Source organism: Ambystoma mexicanum, chromosome 4p, assembly GCF_040938575.1.
Source record: "Ambystoma mexicanum isolate Mex_15411 chromosome 4p, UKY_AmexF1_1, whole genome shotgun sequence".
Classification (NCBI taxonomy): domain Eukaryota; kingdom Metazoa; phylum Chordata; class Amphibia; order Caudata; family Ambystomatidae; genus Ambystoma; species Ambystoma mexicanum.
In genome coordinates, this window is record NC_090927.1 from 1,116,606,849 (window position 1) to 1,116,626,081 (window position 19,233).

Here is a 19,233-nt window from a genome sequence, read left to right on the forward strand (position 1 = left end):
AGTCTGGCTGGCGTCTAAACACGTGTCCACTAAAGGAACCCGAACTTTCCGTCCAAGATACCTGGGTCCATTCACCTGCACCTCTGTGATAAATCCTGTGGCGGTCAAACTAGCTATTCCATCAAACATGCAGATTCATCCTGTGTTCCACGTGTCTCTCCTAAAACCTGTTCAACCTGGGACCTGGGTAACAATGCCACCGCAGCCAGTAGTAGTCACCGGGGAGCCAGAATTTGAAGTCAAGGACATCCTGGATTCAAAGTACGTCAGATCCAAATTATACTACTTAGTAGACTGGAAGGGGTATGGTCCACAAGACAGGACATGGGAGCCTTGTGAGTACATCCATGCACCTTGCTTGCTTAGACGATTTCATCAAAACCATCCAACCAAACCAGGACCAGACAGAAGAGCCACCTTGAGAGGGGCCTTGGGGGGGGAATGCTGTCATGATTCCTGCCCCTCAAGATGTCAGGCTGGAGCCAGGCCACGATCACCTACATGGCCCTCAAGGGCCTCTCCATCCCTCCAAAGACCCACTTGGAGTCAGACTTGGCACTTGTGGCACCAGACTCACTCACTCCCATAGGATAACATTGGGGATTGGACTTGTAGTGCATTGATGGGGACAAAATGGATGCCCCCACATATTTCGGTTCCCAGAACTGCATGTGCAGTCTAGCCTTTTGGGTGTGGTTCAGCCCAGAGACACCTGAGATACCCACAGACTATTTAAGCCACCCCCAGGCTGAGAAACACACTTTGCATTTTCTGCACCTGCAGCGTGACACTCACCGTGTTCGGATCGGTCTCCAGTAGGCCTGCATCTTTCTTCTGCGCTCAGCTCCTGCAAGAACAAGAACACTGTTAGGAACAGCCTTACCTTGCGGAGCTTCTGCCCATCATCCATCGCTCCTTCTGTTCTGTGGGCATCTTCGGCTGTGTCATTCCCATCCCGGCACGCCGCTTACATCTGCAAAAGGGAAAAGAACAGAAAAGAGGCATTAGTAAACATTCAGCAAATCTTCGCTTACTTTAAAGACTGTACGAGATTCAAACGCTTACCTGAATCCGAGCCGCTCCGGGTGAACTTTGTCTCCGAACTTCTCATCTATCTGCAAGAGGGAAAAGACACACCAATTTAGCGTGGAAACATCTAGAGGCGCCGCACACCGCGTTTACTAACTGCATTTTTTTCTTCATAACCGGCATCCACGCTGAAAATGTTGCGGCACCTAAAAGACACAGAAAAGGAACTCAGTTCTATACAAATACGAAAGGGTCGCATTGCGCATCGCACTCTCACTCACCTTCAGCGTGACCCATCTCAGCAGCACGCTGCCATCCCCGGACGCCGGCCTTCATCTAAGGAAGGAAAGGAACGAAGGTTAGAGAACTGTTCAAAAGACTCATTATACTTACCGGTCGGACTCTTGCCAGTGAAGTAACTAGGCAGCAATGAGCCTGCATCAATCAACGCGCCCCTGCAATGAAAGCAGGATGGAGAGCACACTATCCAAGAAAACAAGGTGAGCTGTGGAGCAAAGGGAAGGGTTGGACCCTAGGGAAGAAAGGGGTTCAAGCACGCAGAGACAATAGGGAGTTAAACTCTACCATTCCTGTGTTTCAGGCCCAGTCTCCAGTCGAGTAGACTCCAGGGAAGGGTTTGAGGTCGTAGGAAGCCAGAACAGGCTGAGTGACGTCCCCGTGGATACCAGGTGAGCGTTATAGTTACAGAGGTCCATAAATATTCCACCCTCAATGCTCATAGAGAGATCCTCGGCCGATCTTAGCCATGAGGGGAGAGGTGTTCGGGTCAGATATGCATGCTTGCATTTCATTATCTATGAAGGTTACAGGGTGGCAGAAGTGGTGGTGTGTTTCAAAATGGTAGCATTCCACTCTTTGACAGATTTTTTTTGCTGTGCTAAATCTCTAGTGAAATGTATACTTTGCTATTCAGAAACTGCCTGAACTAATTATTTTTCTGTGCCGTGTAGAAATGACATTTACACACTGAGGCCCTGATTAATGGAATTTTTTGCGTGTAACACAGGGATTTGAGTCCCATTCTTCCCGTAAATCCCCATTCGTCAAACAGGGATTTGTGGGCAGAATGGCACTAAAATCCCCATTTTACACGCAAATAATTCCATGAATCAGGGCCTGAGCTTCAACAAACTGCTTGCTCTGTTAAAGCGCATACATGCAGGAATTAAAGATGCTACTTTTGTCTGGAAATCAGTGAAGGTCCTGCTGATATTGTATTAGGCTGTCAGCTAGTCTTGCTTTGACATAGAACGTCTCCTGCTCACGAATGTTTAAAGCATACTGTGTGTCTCACCGTTATAACGAAACCACTATTGAAAGTGCAGAGGGACATAGGAATGGATCTTTTAAGAAGTGTAACAACAGTCCTGCATAAATGCTGAAACAGATAAGAGTTGGACCTACAATAAACTGACCTGCAGTCAGAGGTGCTATCCCTTGACCCAATGACCCCTTACCTTTTGTGTAATCCTTTTCCTCTCAGAAGGGTTGCCCAAAGAGCCTTTCTTAAAGAGGTGTTCTTATAAATAATGCTTGCCCCGCTTTTATGTAGCCTCACATCCCATCAATGTTAAAGTCACATGATCACTGACCAATCCGTGCTGTAAGTGATTTCAAAGTCCTATTCCAACGAAAATAGATCTGAGCCGAAGGTTGAGCAATCTTAAAATTAGCAGCAAAATTAACATGGAAAACAGCTTCAGAATCACTTAACGGATGGTTCAACATCTGTTGCTTGCATGGGACCGTCGGGCAGCCTCTGGTGGTGACGCCTTAAGCAACTGCCTGTCCTTGCCTTGTCCTTGATCCAGCCATGAGCCCACATAGACTCACAGGTACAAAGTTGTTTGCAGGTCTATCTGGCTATTGTGATGCTCTCAGGCATGCATCACCCAGCCATTGTGATGGGGTCCATCAACTTGCATCCAACCTGGCACATAAATCGCTGTACCTTTAAATATTATTGGCATTAAATCAAACCCTTTAGGTCCAGAGCAATACATCAGCGAAGTTGGCTGGATCATTGTTATTTTCCTCTTAATTTCATGCTACCCGATACATAAATGTTGTTTGGTTAAACGTTTACAATACCAGAAGACCTTATTTCAAAGGGCAGAAAGTCCAGAGGTACAAAGCGATGGGTTGGTTGACTCTAGCTGTGCACTTGCTTTGGTAACACATGTACTAATATTGAAATGATACTGGGGAAATTAAAATGGCCCGTGTACAAAAGGATGAGAGGCACTTTCGTGAAGCATTCACGATTTTTGACACATGACAGAAACATTCTTAATTTGCAAGTCTTTTTTTAATGAAGATTCAAACGATATGTTCATACATATTACATAACAAAACAATACAATTCACGCCAAATTCAACAGTAACGTCTCAGGAGCCTTTTACTTGTGTGTCCTATAGACTGAATGAACAGCCCCCATCGCGCTCAATTTCATTACTTGTACTTTATAAGTGGCACTCTTCTATTCTTTTTTAGCCCATTGTACCAATCGTAGCATTATCCCTTCCACCCCCCAGCACTTGGCACTGCAGTGTAAACTGCTTTTTGCAAACATTGCTCTGCACTACAGCTTTACTTGCTTTTAGGTCTTAATCTTTAAGTGGGGCTGAGCAGTGTATTGTGGGCTTGGCTGCTTTCAGATGGGTAATTTCTTTACTGATTCCAATACCTTTTGAACAGTCTCATTGTTAAATACCATTGTCACAATGTGTTGTAGTGCAAGAACACATAAAATGTACAGAAGACAGAGAGAAAGTGTGAGAGAGCAAAAGGGTAGCAGGCAAACAGACAGAGACGGATATAAAGAGAGAGAAAGAGAGAGTGAGGGAGAGGGGGCCCTACCAAGAAAGTATTTTATTTTGGGGCTATGTGTTTACATGAAGCAGTTTTTAGGCCTTTTCTCAAGTACAAAGGGACTCTGTGCCTGGTGTCTCAGCCTGCACTGATGCTTTTGTTGAGGTTCTTGGATCATGTGAGGCAGCAACTCTGAAGCACTCTCAACCAGGCTGTATGTCCCCAAGTTACCACAATCCCACAGACCTCCTCCCTGTGTCACAACATTCTAGGGTACTGAGCTTTGCAGTTGTTCCCCACAAGCAGAAAATATTCCCAGATTTACTTTCTCAGAGTTGCTAGTTACTGCTTCTCACATCGACCACTATGTTTTTCCCAGACACTTACTACTGTGGATAAAGGGGTGCTAAGAGAGAAAGAGAGAGAGATAGGAGGTGCGTGCCTATGCAAATAATCCACCAGGACACTACCTGGGAGTTCATTTCTGCACACCAGCTGACCCTTGGTCAACTGCAGGTGAGCTGGAGAACAGCTAGATCCGCCAAGGCCACACAGCGGAGGCTGAGCTATTGCCTGGTTATCATTCTAGCCATGTCTCCCTAATTTACAGAGGTCCATAGAAATTCCACCCTCAGCGCTCATAAAAAGGTCCTTGGCCGATTGTGGCTGATGAGGGGGGAGAATTAGTCGTCAGATATGCACTCTTGCATTTCATTATCTATGAAGGTTACAGGGTGGCAGGTGTGGTTGTGTGTTTCAAAGTGGTAGCATCCCACTGATTTACAGATTTCTTTTCCTGTCCTAAATCTCCAGAGAAAGGTATACCTTTTCTATGAAGAAACTACCTGCACAAACGATTTTTCTGTGCCGTGTAGAAATTATATTTACTCACTGAGGCCCTGATTCATGGTATTTTTGCATGTAAAACAGGGATTTGGGTCCATTCTGCCTGCAAATCCCCATTCGTCAAACAGGGATTTGCAGGTAGAATGTTTTACACGCAAACAATTCCATGAATCAGGGCCTGAGCATAAATAAACTGGTGCTCTGTTAAAGTGCATACATGCAGGAATTAAAGATTCTGCTTTTGTCTGGGAATGAGTGAGGGTCTTGCTGATAATGTATTAGGCTGTCAGCTAGTCTTGCTTTGACATAGAACGTCTCCTGTCCATGAATGGTTAAAGTATACTTTGTGTCCCACCATTACAATAAAACCTCTATCTAAAGTGCAGAGGGATTAAGGAATGGTGTCATAATCTGTGCTGGGGCCTGATTATGGGTTATGTGTTGTTATGATGGTGTGGTGATGTCACTGACATTCTATGTGGAGTGTTGGTGGAGGTTTGTAGTGCTGGGTTCTACTGGTGTCAGTTGGACCTAATGTGCTGGGCTGGATGGATGTCCCAGTGCTTTCTCTACTTAAGAACTGGAGAATAAACCTACATGTAAACTACTTACCTTCCGTGGTTCATTGTTCAATGAAGGAGGCTTAGTTTACCACACTGGCGACGAGGATGGGATCTGTGCTGCTGGGAAGGGGCAGCAGTTGAGAAGTGCTGCCTTCCAGGGAGACATCCATCTGAATTCAAGGAGCTGCAGGCCGGGCGGTGCAGTGAAGGTCCATGTTTGGGGTCCTGTTCTGGTGGAGCACATGGTTGGAGGTACATATGGTGGAATGGCCAGGCGGCGCCATTGAGACCGTTTGGTTGGGCGGTGAGCAGGGGCTGAGGTGGCTCACTGCCTGGAGTGGCGGGCTGTGTTGCTGGCCCTGGTGGAGCAGTCCGAGTGTCCAGCGGAGGGGCCGGAGGGGGCTGCGGTGGCTCCGTTGGTGGTTGAGGGCTGCGTATTGGCTCTCACATCCTGGAGAAGATTACTGCGAGGTGGAGCGGGGTATCCAGTGGGTCGGGGGCCCTGAGGATCCATTTGGAGCACAACGTGTGTGTGGTCCATGAAGGAGGAGGAAACTGAGTTGGCCTATTCCCTGGCTGGAGTGTGCTGAACGGCGGACCAGCTGTTTGCAGGAGGTCCTCGCTGGTCCTACAGGCAGTAGTTTCGACACGTGGGGAGAAGCATTCCGTAGGTCTGGGTGGCTTCAGTACGCCAGGCAGACGATTTCACCGGAGACCTTGGCAGCTTGGAGCGGGGAGCTGCGAGGTGCGATGAGGTATTTGTGGGGATTGTACTGCTGTTCCGCAGCAGTGTTATGGCCGGAGATGAGTTGGCTGGCAGCTGGGCGGCCCAGAAACAGCTGGTCAGGGACATGTCACGGCGGTTGGAGTTCGGGATCACTGTGTTGTCATTTCAGTGCCTGCAGGTAAAATGATGACGTCGGTGGGCGGAGAACAGGCGTTACAGTGGGCCCAGCTGGAGCACAACGTTCCTTTGGAACACAATGTGGGACGCGGCGGTGGTGTTCGATTGGATTGCATGGTCTCACTGGTTTCCGGAGCCAGGTCAGAGCAGTTGTGGAAAGCCATGAAATCAGAGGAGGGTTTCTTGAACTATGCACGGTTGGTGGAGTTTGGAGGAATTTGTTCAATTAACTGTGCAGCTGGTCCTGAAGACGGCAGATGCAGGAACAAGGTCCATATTTCTGCACTACATCAGCGAGAGTTGGACCCAGATTCTTGGGGACACACTCAAGATGAAGATTGCATTGAATAGGAAGACTAATCACAGGTAGGCGTTGGGTGAGGCCGGTCATGCTGTTATTGCCGTTGTGTTTATGTCGTGGCCTCTGGGTTTAGTACAGGCATTGGTTTGGGTTCCAGGTAAATGTTAGTTGTTCAAGGCCTGTTAAGATGTATGCACTACTGTTGTTTTTATGTCGGTGGCCTGCTGTTTAGGAATTTCCCATTGATTTTAGGATTGGACCTGTGGGGTCCATGGATATTTCAATGTACTGTTATTTATTTTTTTTTTTTTACAAAGTTTGTCATTTGCGGGATGTGTTGAATTGGGCATGTGGGTGTGGGGATGGCACAGCGACATTAGCGCCATTTCATATTTACTGGCCTTGCATTTCTTGTTTTGCATTTCATGACATGTTGGGGTTGGTGCAGGGACTTTGGTGCCATGAACTCTATTTGGATTGGTTACTGTGGGGTTTATATGTTGTCTTGTGGTGTTTTGTTCGTTGTTGTTCGTAGGGGCATGTCCCCTGGCTATGTATGGGTGCTGTCAGTGATAGCTATTTTTAGGCAGTGGGGTGCTCCCTGGAGGTTTTAAGAGGCAGTGAGGTGCTGCCTGGTGGTTTTAAGAGGCAGGGAGGAGCTGCCTGGGATTTTAAAAGGGCAGTGAGGTGCTGTCTAGTAATTTAAGTGACAGTCAGTGGGGTTTTTAAAGGGGTAGTGAGGTTCTGCCTGGGATTTTAAAGGCGCTGTCTAGGGTGTGGTTAAAGGGCAGTGAGGTGCTTCTGTGTGGTGGTTAAGGGGCAGTGATGTGCTGTTGTCTATGTTGTGGTTAAGGGGCAGTGAAGTGCTGTTTATGGTGCGGTGAAGGGGCAGTGAGTTGCTGTCTATGTTTTGGTTAAGGGGCAGTGAGGTGCTGTTCAGGGGCGTTCAAGGGGCAGTGAGGTGCTGTCTGTGTTGTGGTTAAGGGGCAGTGAGGTGCTGTCTATGGTATAGGATGGGCAGTGAGGTGCTGTCTATGTGGTAATAAGATAAGGTGCTGCCTGGGATTTTAAAGGAGGTGCTTCTATGGTTTAGTGTGGGCAGTGAGGTGCTGTCTATGTAGTAATAAGGTAAGGTGCTGCCTGTGATTTTAAAGGGTAGTGAGGAGCTTCCTGGTGGTTCTAAGGGGCAGTGAGATGCAGTCTGGGATTTTTAAAGGGGTAGTGAGGTGCTGCCTGGGATTTTAAAGGGGTAGTGAGATGCTGCCTGGGGTTTTAAGGGGCAGTGAGGTGCTGTCTAGAGAGTTGTTTCGGTACAGTGAGGTGCTGTGAGTTGTAGGTTGTGCCAGGGAGGTGACGTTGCATATAGGCAGAGTCATTTTGGGGAAGTGAGGTGCTGCCTGGGGTTTTTGTTTAGGTTGTTTTAGGTGCTATTTATTGTTTCAGGTGGTGCAGTAGGTGATGTTCAGTTGTGTCAAGGGCAGTGTGGCGCTGTCTATTTGGGTCCTAGGCAAATCTGAGACATGTGGTGGGTCTTTTGGGATGTCACTATTGTCTTGGGTATCTCTAAAACATTTTTAAGGTTTTCCCGTATTTGCGCTTAGTTGTTGTTGGTGTGTTTTATGAGTGGTCTTTCATGGTGGATGGTGGTGTAGTGGAGAGGTGGCATTGTTCATAGTAAGGTATATGTATTGTGGGTGTATATAGGACTGTTGGTTACAGTCGGTCGTGTGTTGTTCGTTACAGCAGGTTAGGGGTTGGTGGACAGCTGAAGTGGTGACTGTCAGTTATAGTCGGTCGGGAGTTATTTTGGGGTAGTGAGATGCAGTGAGGTGCTGCTGCCTAGTTGTTTTAGGAAGGGCAGTTAGGTGCTGTGTGTTGTTTCAGGAGGGGCAGTGAGGTGCTGTGGTTTCAGGAGGTGCAGTGAGGTGATGTTCAGTTCTTGTCTTTCTCTCATGGTGTTGTTTTGATTTCCTTGGTTTTAGTGAGGTGCTGTTGTGGTTTCATGAGGGGCAGTGAGGTGCTGTTGTTGATTTAAGGGCAGTGAGGTGCTGTCTAGGGTCTGGTTAAGGGGTAGTTAGTGCTGTCTATTTTGGGGTTAAGGGGCAGTGAGGTGCTTCTATGTTGTGGTTAGGGGCAGTGAAGTGCTGTCTATGTTTTGGTTAAGGGGCAGCAGGTGCTGTCTAGGTAAGGTATGGGGATAGTGTGGTGATGTGATGCCTGGGGGTAGGATCAGAGTTTTGGTTTGGAGTTTTGAGTTGGACATAGACATGGTGGCTACATGTATGTGTGGGGCTTAGAAGTAGAGTGGGTCAGTTTGGTTGTGGTGTGTGGGGTATTCACTGGGGAAGGATTATTTTTGGTTCCTTCCATTTGTGTTGTGCTTCAGCGGGTTTACAGCTGAGTGGGTGTTCAGGCTTTGGGGAGGGCCTGTGGTTTGGGGTTTAGTTGTTTGTTTTCCATTTAAGATTTTGGCTAGATGTTGCGGTGTAGCGAATTGGCTCAGTTGGGAGTTGTTTCTGAGCTGGTATGAGTTATGTATTTCTGTGTGACAATTGGGGTGTTCCTTCGTTTTTGTGGTTGGTGAGCAGTTTGTAATTAAAGTTTGGTGTTCTAGTGGTTTGTCAGTGGTAAGGAGGGAGATGTGTCATAATCTGTGCTGGGGCATGATTATGGGTTATGTGTTGTTATGATGGTGTGGTGATGTCACTGACATTCTATGTGGAGTGTTGGTGGAGGTTTGTAGTGCTGGTGTCAGTTGGACCCAATGTGCTGGGCTGGATGGATGTCCCAGTGCTTTCACTACTTAAGAACTGGAGAATAAACCTACATGTAAACTACTTACCTTCCGTGGTTCATTGTTCTATGAAGGAGGCTTAGTTTACCACAAATGGCTCTTTTAAGAAGTGCAACAAAAGTCCTGGATAAATGCTGAAACAGATAAGTTGGACCTACAAAAAAACTGACTTGCCGACAGAGGTGCTATCCTTTGACCCAATGACCCCCTTACCTTTTGTGCAATAATTTTCCTCTCAATAGGGTTGTCCAAAGAGCCTTTCTTAAATAGGTGTTCTTATAAAAAATGCTTGCCCTGCTTTAAAGTAGCACACGGGATGCTGATCGGTGATGTAAGGGATTTCAAAGTCCTATTCCAAGGAAACTAGACCTGAGCCGAAGGTTGAGCAATCCTAAAATCAGCAGCAAAATTAACATTGAAATCAGCCTCACAATCACTTAAAGGATGGTACAACATCTGTTGCTTGCAGGGGGAAATCACGCAGCTTCTGGTGGTGACGCCTTGAGCAACCGCCTGTCCTTGCCTTGTCCTTGATCCAGCCATGTGCCCACATAGACTCACAGGTACAGAGTTTTTGTCAGTTCTATGGGGCTATTGTGATGCTCTCAGGCATGCATCACCCAGCCATTGTGATGGGGTCCATCAACTTGCATCCAACCTGGAGCATTTTTCTCTGTACCTTCTAATGTTGTTGCCATTAAATCAAACCCTTTCAGACCTGATCAATACATCAGCAAAGTTGGCTGGATCATTGTTATTTTCCTCTTAATTTCATGCCACCACAATACATACATTTGTTCGGTAAAATGTTTAGCATACCAAATGACCTTATGTCAAAGGGCAGAAAGTCCAGAGGTCCTAAGTGATGGGTATGTTAACTCTAGCTTTGGGCTTGCTTCGGCAAGACATGAACTAATATTGGAATGATACTGGGAACATTTAAATGGCCCCTATACAAAAGGTTGACCGGCACATTCGTGAAGCATTCACAATTTTTGACACATGACAGGACAGCAACTTTCTTAATTTGCAAATCTTTATTTTTTAATACATTTCTTTAATGAAGATTCAAATGATATGTTCATACATATTACTTGACAAAACAATACAATTGTGAAGGGGTAGATCCAACGGTGCCCAGTGTGAGGGCACATGTATGAGCTATGTGAGTGCACATGTGTTTCTATAAGGTAGTGAGTGGAGCATTATATAGTGGGGTGGGGGTTGTTTTAGGGCCCTGCGGGGTAGAGGGGAAGAGGTTTTTATAATTATAATTGTTCTTTTATAACAACTGGTTTCTAAGCTACGTGATCGGGATTGAAACCTGTGTGGCGTTGTTATATGTTAGATATATTTTCTGGAGGAGTTACACCTAAGCTTGGGGTGTTTTATTATTGTGATATATAATGGTATATTATTGTGGTATATTATTATTGTAGTGATGCATTGGTGGCTTTCCTATTAATAGTGGGAACACTCCCCTCAGAAAATATCCTAACACATGTATTTTTTTCCAGGGTTTCTACAGTAACTGTACTTAATACACTTGGCTTGGCCAGTAAATTTACCATTCAGCAACTTATCTACGATGCTGAAAAATGCCCTGAGGGCAGATCTGCTCAGTTATAAACATGCACAATGAAATACTGCACACTCACTCACTTTCTATCTATAGAATTCACATCAAACCATCCCCATAAAAGTATTCACTGTTGCACACTTGTCTGTGCATGCAGATTAAATAGAATAACCAGAGGTCACAAAATGCATCGGGACATGAAGTAATTTTTATATTGTTTCTTTATCATGACAGATGAACACATTTGTTAGTGCAAACATGAGAAAAGAAATGATTACAAACGGCACATCTCAAGAATAGAATGAACTGTAATCAGTCCTGTTAACCCAAACTTGGAGTACATGTTTTGGCAGGAATTACGGTTTCTGAATATCCAACTATAAAAAACAGAACCTGGTAAATTCAGAATCGCTTTCACTTTTGACATTGAAACATTGCACATGGAATGAGTCCTCCCTGACTGACTAACATACAGGCACTTCCAGCACCACCTCACTTAAAAACCATAATTACCTAGAAATTGATGAGATTCTTGGCACTGCTGGCTGTGGAAAATCCCTCTCTCTTGGCTTGTCACGGATAAGGAAGGTTGCGCTTTCAGCACTGGCTCAGCCCAGTTCCCGGCAGAGGATCCCTGCTTCCCAAGTCACTCCTACACATCTGCCTGCAAGTCTCTCAGAAAGCTTCTGAACATCTGACCTACACACCCTCTCCCAGCTCCTTTTATAAAACCTCCCACTGCCACTCAAAACAAATCCTTCCCCTTTGACTAGATCAAGTCATCCAAGTATTTTTCCTTTTTAGAATGCCAATCCTGCTCACTACAAATGTATCAGCTTCTCCTTCCTGCACACACAATGAGATTGTTCTTTAACAGCATAACTTCATATTTCGCAGCTGGCCACAATCCACTGCTATGCTGCATGTTAAATAAATCTCATTGAATGAAGCCACGTGCATTTCAAATTTTGATTCAGAACATTTATTCCCAAGTAAACTAATTTGCACTCCATGTTAAGGATATAGAAGTCAGTTTGTTAAATGGGATTCATTAAGTTAGTATGTTAATGTATATTAATTATTAGACTTGGTGCAATTTCAGTCAAATGGAACATTATCCTGAAATTAACTGATTTTAACATGTGCTCACTGCAATGATGTATGCATTTCAATTTGGTGCACGCGCTGGCTATTTATGATGTTTATATTTCTACATGAACCTCCTACCACTACGTATGTATGAACCCCTATACCTCACATACTTATCCCTACAGTTGTCTTGCTTCCAAGATAAAGGTGTTGTCCCTGAGCTATCCTTCCTCCCTATATGAGCAATGTGTGCACTATAGAGCACCCATGTTCTTGTAGGCCACAGTTGGTGAAAGTATTCTCCTAGCCAGCCCATTTTAAAAGGCTGCAGGCTTCATGTCTGCTGTGTTTTATTTTTGCTATCTATGCAGCGAAGGTCCGGATAACACATGGTGCCAAATGAATGTTGAAAGGGGAGGATTTTCTTAGAAAAATACAATCCAGCTGGAGCCTTTTCATGCGATTCTTCAAAGTCCACATTGCTAGGCACCTTTAAGCCCAAGTAAGATTAGGAGGCCAAAGTGAATCAAATACAGTAAATTCACTTTCCAGCACAATTCTTTCAGGTGTTTTCCAAGCTAAGTGGGCAGCATGTTGTGGGAGAGAAGTAGGGGAGTTAGTGTGATGGCCTTGCTTATGCGGCAGGTGATTGGTCAGACTCAGTGATGCATTCTTGCCTTGTGCCATCTCCAAGCACAGGGTCCAATTAGCATGCTGCTATTACTTATTTGTGTGTTGAACTGTGCCAGCAAATTATAGCTATGTATTTTTTCTGCTGGTCAGCATAGGTGACTAAGGGGGTGGGATATTTTGATATCATGAAATGGGTATTAGAGGGTTTTCTTCTAGGAAATGGTGTATTCAACAGAATTACCCCAATGTATGGGGCACTATAGGGGCTTGATAATGTTTCACCAATCGGCTTGTTCAGCCCTGTCCCAAAATGTAATTCATGTTTTGTTGTATAAATAGTATATCAGCAGTGGGCCGGGCTGAGACCCCCTTCACCCAGTTCAGTCACAGTGCAACGCTTACCTGGACTCCTTGGGAGCGTAATGCCTTCTTCGCCAGAGGATCTGTTACTTGGGCACTTTTAGGATTCCTTCTCTGTGTAAATGACAATAACAACAATAGAACTACTATAATATTTATTTTGTGAGAAATTATTGTATAACTGTGTACTTTTGGTAATCCCTCCCTTCTCACTTGTATTTATGTTTTGTGGAGATCTCCATCCTGTTATTCTACAGGGGTGTGTTGGAATGAAGAAACTTTAAACTTGGAAGGCTGAGGTGTTCAAACGTCTCTTGTCTTTATAATGGCTTTGCTTCTCTAGAATTGTCTTGGGTAAGTATTTGGAGAAAATATTATAGTTTGTTAGATTTTGAATAGTCCCTACATTGGAGAGATCTCTCTTTCTAATATTTTCCCTTAATCTTGCAGGTTCTCGGAATTCAGAAAGGTTAATGGCTGCGGAATGACTTCAATGGTACTTGGAATGAAGAAACGTTTAACAAACGTAAGTTCGTCTATACAGAGTAATTGCAGCCTTCAGGGAAGAGAGCGGTAATAACTAAGCGGTGAAAACTTGAAGAAACTTCAGGTACGTAACTTATTTAAACTTCTTCTTTCTCATTTCTATTAAGTTCATTCGTTAATGAAATATCTTATTTTGTTGCAGGTTTTCAAAAAGCTGAAGAAGAAATACCTTCGGAAGATGCAGAGTCTGCTGAGGAAACTTCTGAATGAAGGTACTGCGGCCGCGAACGAAGACCGCTGCTTAAGATGCTGCAGCTGTGAGAGAACTTCTGACTGAAGATGCTGCGGCTACTTGCAAATACAGCTGACTGTAGAAAAGCTTTGGAGATACTTCGGTTCGGTAAGTCTTTTCAGTAACTATGGAATTATGTTGTTTGTTTTTTCTGTGAAAACGAATGTCTCTGTTTTTCTCCTTTGACAGGTTCTGTGAGGAGAGACGCCGGTAGTGTTACCTGCTGTCAGCAGAGCAGATGCGAAGCGAGCACTCCAGTGGAGGCGGGGCTTAAGTAGCTCCATCTGCAAAAGGTATAGAGTGTGCTGTACGTTATCAATGGACCTGGCGGCGGCCATGTTTAGTGTATGAAACCACTGCAATCATTATGAGAGCTTATGGGAGCACATGCTATAAATGGTACAAATGCCTTTTGTGCTAAGCTTGAACCCACTTTTGACCTGCTCATTAATGCGATATCCCCTGGTTCTCCTCCATTACTGGGATCATGACAGTTTCTCCCCCCCCCAAAACCCCTCCCAAGGATGAACTCTCTGGTCCTGGCTTAGTAGGTTGGTTTTGATGAAACTTCTGAAGTAATTTGGGGGAATGAATGTTTGAGCTAGGTTCCCAAGTCCTGTCCTGGACCAAACCCTTTCCAATCTAAAAAGTAGAATAATTTCCTTTTGACAATCTTGGAATCTAAGATTTCTTTTACTAAGAATTCTGGTTCACCTTCTATGATTCAGTGTTTTGGTGGTGGTTTTAATCTGGTCCCTGGATGCACTGGCTTTATCAAAAAAACATGGACTATCAGATAAATTTGCATGTGGGATGGCAAGTTCAATCTTACCGGTACTGGATTGACAATGGTTTCCCCAAGGAATGGGCCCAGAAACCTAGGTTGGAATTTACAAGGGCCTTTAAGTGTAATGTGTTTGGAATACAACCATACCTTGTCTCCCACTTTACAATCTGGAGATTTTCTTCGACGTCTATCTGCAAATTTCTTTTGTCTTTCCTTTGCTGTAGTCAAATGTCGTAGAACCTCTTCTTATACTCTGGCAATGTTATCATGAAGACTCTGTACTGCTAGCATCTCTAAGGATTCTGTTGGATCGAAGGTGGAGGTCCGAGGATGTGTACCGTTAAGTATGTAGAAAGGAGTATAACCTGTGGAAGTACGTTCGGAGTTATTATAAGCATACTCTGAAACCCGAAGGACATCCACCCAGGAACAATCTATCTGGTGCAGAAGACATTGAAGGTATTGTTCAAGAGTCTGATTGGTTCTATCTGTTTGACCGTCAGTTTGTGGATGGTGACTGGTAGAAAAATGCATTTCAAAAATAGCCAACTCATAACATTTTCTCCAGAATTGGGATACAAATTGACTCCATCTATCAGAGATCACTGTAGATGGAAATCCATGAAGACGTACAATTTGTTCCAGGAATAGCTTTGCTAAGACTGAGGAAGTAGGAAGCCCTGTAAGGGCAATGAAATGTGCCATTTTGGAATCCCCCAGTGCAGGGATTGTGTTATAACCCGAACAAGAGGGCAGCTCCGTAATAAGGTCCATAGAAATGGTATGCTATGGTGCTGGTGGGACAGGTAACGGTTGAAGTAGTCCTGCTGGTCTCTGCTTGGGATTTTTTTTAATCACAAATACCACAAGCTGGAATGAAATCGAAGATATTCTTTTGCCATGTTGGCTCCATGGTCATCTGCCATAACTTTATTTTGTAACTCCTGATTGGATAGGGAAAGCCTACTCTGGAAATAAAGTAAACCTTCTAGAAGGCAAAATATAGGTCCCCTTGACTCCCAAGCCTCTAATTCTGAAGTGGTCATGTTAAGTAGAATGTGTGCCTTCAAGTCTTCTTCTGATGATCCAGTGACTCCCATCATCTTCTCTTCTGGAATTATATTTACAGGATCTGTTGTACTTTGGATCTCTTCTCTGTCTCCAATCCTTGATAAGACATCCGCTTTGCCATTACACACCCATGGACGATAAGTGATAACAAAATTGTATTCCACGAAAGAGAATGACCAACTGAGTTGTCAGGATGACTGAGCCTTTGTATTGCATAAATATTGCAGGTTTCAATGATCTGTGAAACTTGTGACAGTATGATGGGCCCCTAACAAATGGTGTCTCCATTCTTTGAAAGCATGTTTTATTGCTAGCAATTCCTTATCTGTGATGCTGTAATTTAATTTGGCTGTTGAAAACTTCTTGGACCAGAAGGTCACTGGACGCAGTTGTCTGGTTTCAGTATCTTTCTGTGATAATACAGCTCCCATTGCAACACTGGACGCATCAGTTTCCACTACAAATGGTAGTTCGGGTTGTGGGTGTCTTCAAATGGGAGCAGTGGTACATTTTTCTTTTAATGTCTGGAAAGCCTCGTCTGCTTCCTTGCTCCAGGAGAATGTCTTTGTGCTTTCGCAGTAACGAAGTTATTGGGTGTACCAGTTATGAAATTTCTGCAACAAAGCATCTGTAAAATTGTGCAAATCCAAAAAACTTTGCACTCCTTTCACTGACGTAGGGGAAGGCCAATTTAGAACCGTGTCAACTTTTCAGTTATCCATTTGGATTCCCATAGGTGACAGAACAAATCCCAGAAATTCCACTGAGGTCGCATGAAAGGAGCATTTCTCTAGTTTGACAAAGAGCTTGTGTTGCCACAGGTAGTTTCTGGAGTACTGCTCTTACCTGGGTTATGTGTTCTTGGACCGAGTTTGAATAAATGAGAATGTCGTCAAGGTAGACTACAGTGCAGACATCTAGCAATTTGCATAAAACATCTTTCATAAAATTCTGGAAAGCTGCTGGGTGTTGCATAAACCAAAGGGCATGACTTGGTACTCGTACAATCCGTATTTTGTGCATAAAGCAGTCTTCCATTCATCTCCTTCTTTGCTTCTCACTAAGTGGTAAGCTCCTCTAAGGTCTAGTTTAGTTAAAATATTGGCATCCTTAAATTGATCCATTAACACTGGAATGAGTGGAAGGGGGTACCGGTTCTTGACTGTGATCTGGTTGAGGGCACGGTAGTCTATGCAAGTACGAAGGTCCCCTTTTTTCTTGGGCTAGAAAAACAGAGGAGACGCCATGGGGGACTTAGAGAGCCGAATAAAACCATTGGCAAGGTAATTATCCAAATAAGTCTTCAAATGAATATTTTCTTGTTCAGTTAGGGCATAAATTCTGCTGCATGGGGTTTTTGAACCAGGGATCAAATCAATGTGACAATCATATGGCCGATGAGGAGGAAATACGTTAGACTGTTCTTCTTCAAATACTTCTTGAAAATCTTGATACTCCGGTGGAGGGTTCCTATTAACCCAAAGGTGGGGTTTTCTCTTAAAAATCACTGGAACTTCTTTTTCAAAGGTTCCACCTTTAACCTAGCACGAATACCTGCATTCCTCGGTAAAAACTAAGGTTTTGGCACACCAATCAATCTGTGGACTACGTTTCTCTAGCCATGGAATTCCTAAAATCACTTTAAACTGTGGAGCACTAATTAGGTCAAACAAGATATTTTCTCGATGTCCCTCCTGGCAAAGCAAGGTGCAAACTTCAGTACACTTTGTCAATGGTCTGGATATTAGTTGAGTACTATATACTGCAGTGACATTTTCTATCACAGCCTTAGGGTACATACCAATAGCCATCTTGCCTGCTAGTTCATAATCCATAGTTCCCAATCGCACCACTGTCCACATATGCTTCCAGAGCATATTTCTTGGAAGGTTGAAGGTCACTACTTAAGATGACTGGAATGACGAAATGAGAGATATGAATGTCCTTCTTCTGGCAAGACAAGTCGACCTCTACACTTGTCGGGCGTTGGAGTTTTACAGCTGTTCATTTTCTGTGATTTTCCTGTCCACCTTGTCTACTGCTCCCACTGGTTTCCATGGTGGTTTAACTGGACAGTTTTGCAAATGATGACCCGCTGAACCACAATAGAGACATACATTCTGCTGTCTTCTTTTGTCTCTTTCTTCCTTAGATATGGGACCCCGAACACCTCCTAACTTTCAGTCATTGAAAGAGTTCCAGAATCATTTGAACGAACATAGAGGGATCTAGTCTATGATCTGGGCCAATCAGAGCACTGGTTCTGCAATCGGTGATCCAGCTGTATTGTCAGGTCTATGAATTCAGCACAACCTGTCGGAGGAGTCGCTACTTGTGTTAAAATATCTTTGAGTTATGCTCTTAATCCTCGATAAAAGAGTGTGGTTCTCTTCTGCTCAGGCCAATTGGTCTCTGCCACTAATTGATTAAAGGAGGCTATATAAGCCAACAATTCTTGGTTACCTTGGCGTAAAGAGAGCAGCTCATTATCTAAGGCCTGTCCCTGAGCAGGATGAGCAAAGAGTTTCTCTGACTCCTGCCAAAAACCAGGAAAATTCCTCAGTAATGGATCATCTCGATTAACTAAGGGTATGGACCAGTCCACAGCCTGTCCACCCAGATATGACAACACAAATGCCACCTTGGCCTGATCTGAAAGAAAGATCCCGGGTCTACATAGAAAGTGTAAATTACATTGGTTCATAAAAACTGCAAAACGCCTTCGGTCCCCTGTAAAGCTCTCTGGGGCTGCTAGTGGAATGTTCCCGGGTAAAACTACTTGTAGAGGAGGACTGGGAGTGGACATTTGACCCTGTGAAAGCCCACTAGGATGTGGTGCTTGTCCTGCTTGGGACTGTAGTAATTGGTGACCCAATTCATCAGTGCGCTCTCTGTTAACCACCAACTCTCTCTTAAGAGAGTTGGTTTTCGACCTAGCTGCATGGACTTCTACCCTTAACTCTCCCAAAAGCTGGGATAAATTGTCAATTCCTGTGTCCTCAGTTATGCTCAGGTGGAGTATTTTAAGTACTGGCTTTGTGTTCTGCAACACTTGCCTGGACTCATCACAAGTGTAATGCCTTCCTAGCCAGGGGATCTGTTACTTGGGCACATTTAGGATTCCTTTTCTGTGTAAACGACAATAACAATAGAACTACTATAATATATATTTTCAGAGAAATTACTGTATAACTGTACTTTTGGTAATCCCTCCCTTCTCACCTGTATTTATGTTTTGTGGACCTCTCCATCCTGTTATTGTACAGCAGCGTGTTGGAATGAAGAAACTTTAAACTTGGATGGCTGAGGTGTTCAATAGTCTCTTGTTTTTATAATTGCTTTGCTTTTCTAGAATTATCTTGGGTAAGTATTTGGAGAAAATATTATAGTTTGTTAGATTTTGAATAGTCCCTACGTTGGAGAGGTCTCTCTTTCTAATATTTTCCCTTAATCTTGCAGGTTCTTGGAATTCAGAAAGATTAATGGCTGCGGAATGACTGACGTTACTCAGAATGAAGAAACGTTTAACAAATGTAAGTTCGTCTATATGGAGTAATTGCAGCCTTCAAGGAAGAGCGCGGTAATAACTAAGCGGTGAAAACTTGAAGAAAATTCAGGTACATAACTTATTTAAACTTCTTTCTTATTTCTATTAAGTTCGTTCGT

The 19,233-nt window shown here is 44.1% G+C and overlaps 2 non-coding genes across 2 annotated transcripts; both read left to right on the top strand.

Annotated features, from left to right (window-relative positions):
- Positions 1-3,208: 3,208 nt before the first annotated feature.
- On the top strand, positions 3,209-3,319 carry LOC138460453 (U6 spliceosomal RNA). The gene has a single exon (XR_011263156.1). It is a non-coding gene; the product is annotated as a U6 spliceosomal RNA (small nuclear RNA).
- A 6,841-nt stretch (positions 3,320-10,160) lies between these two features.
- On the top strand, positions 10,161-10,267 carry LOC138460448 (U6 spliceosomal RNA). Its single transcript, XR_011263153.1, has one exon. It is a non-coding gene; the product is annotated as a U6 spliceosomal RNA (small nuclear RNA).
- Positions 10,268-19,233: the final 8,966 nt, after the last annotated feature.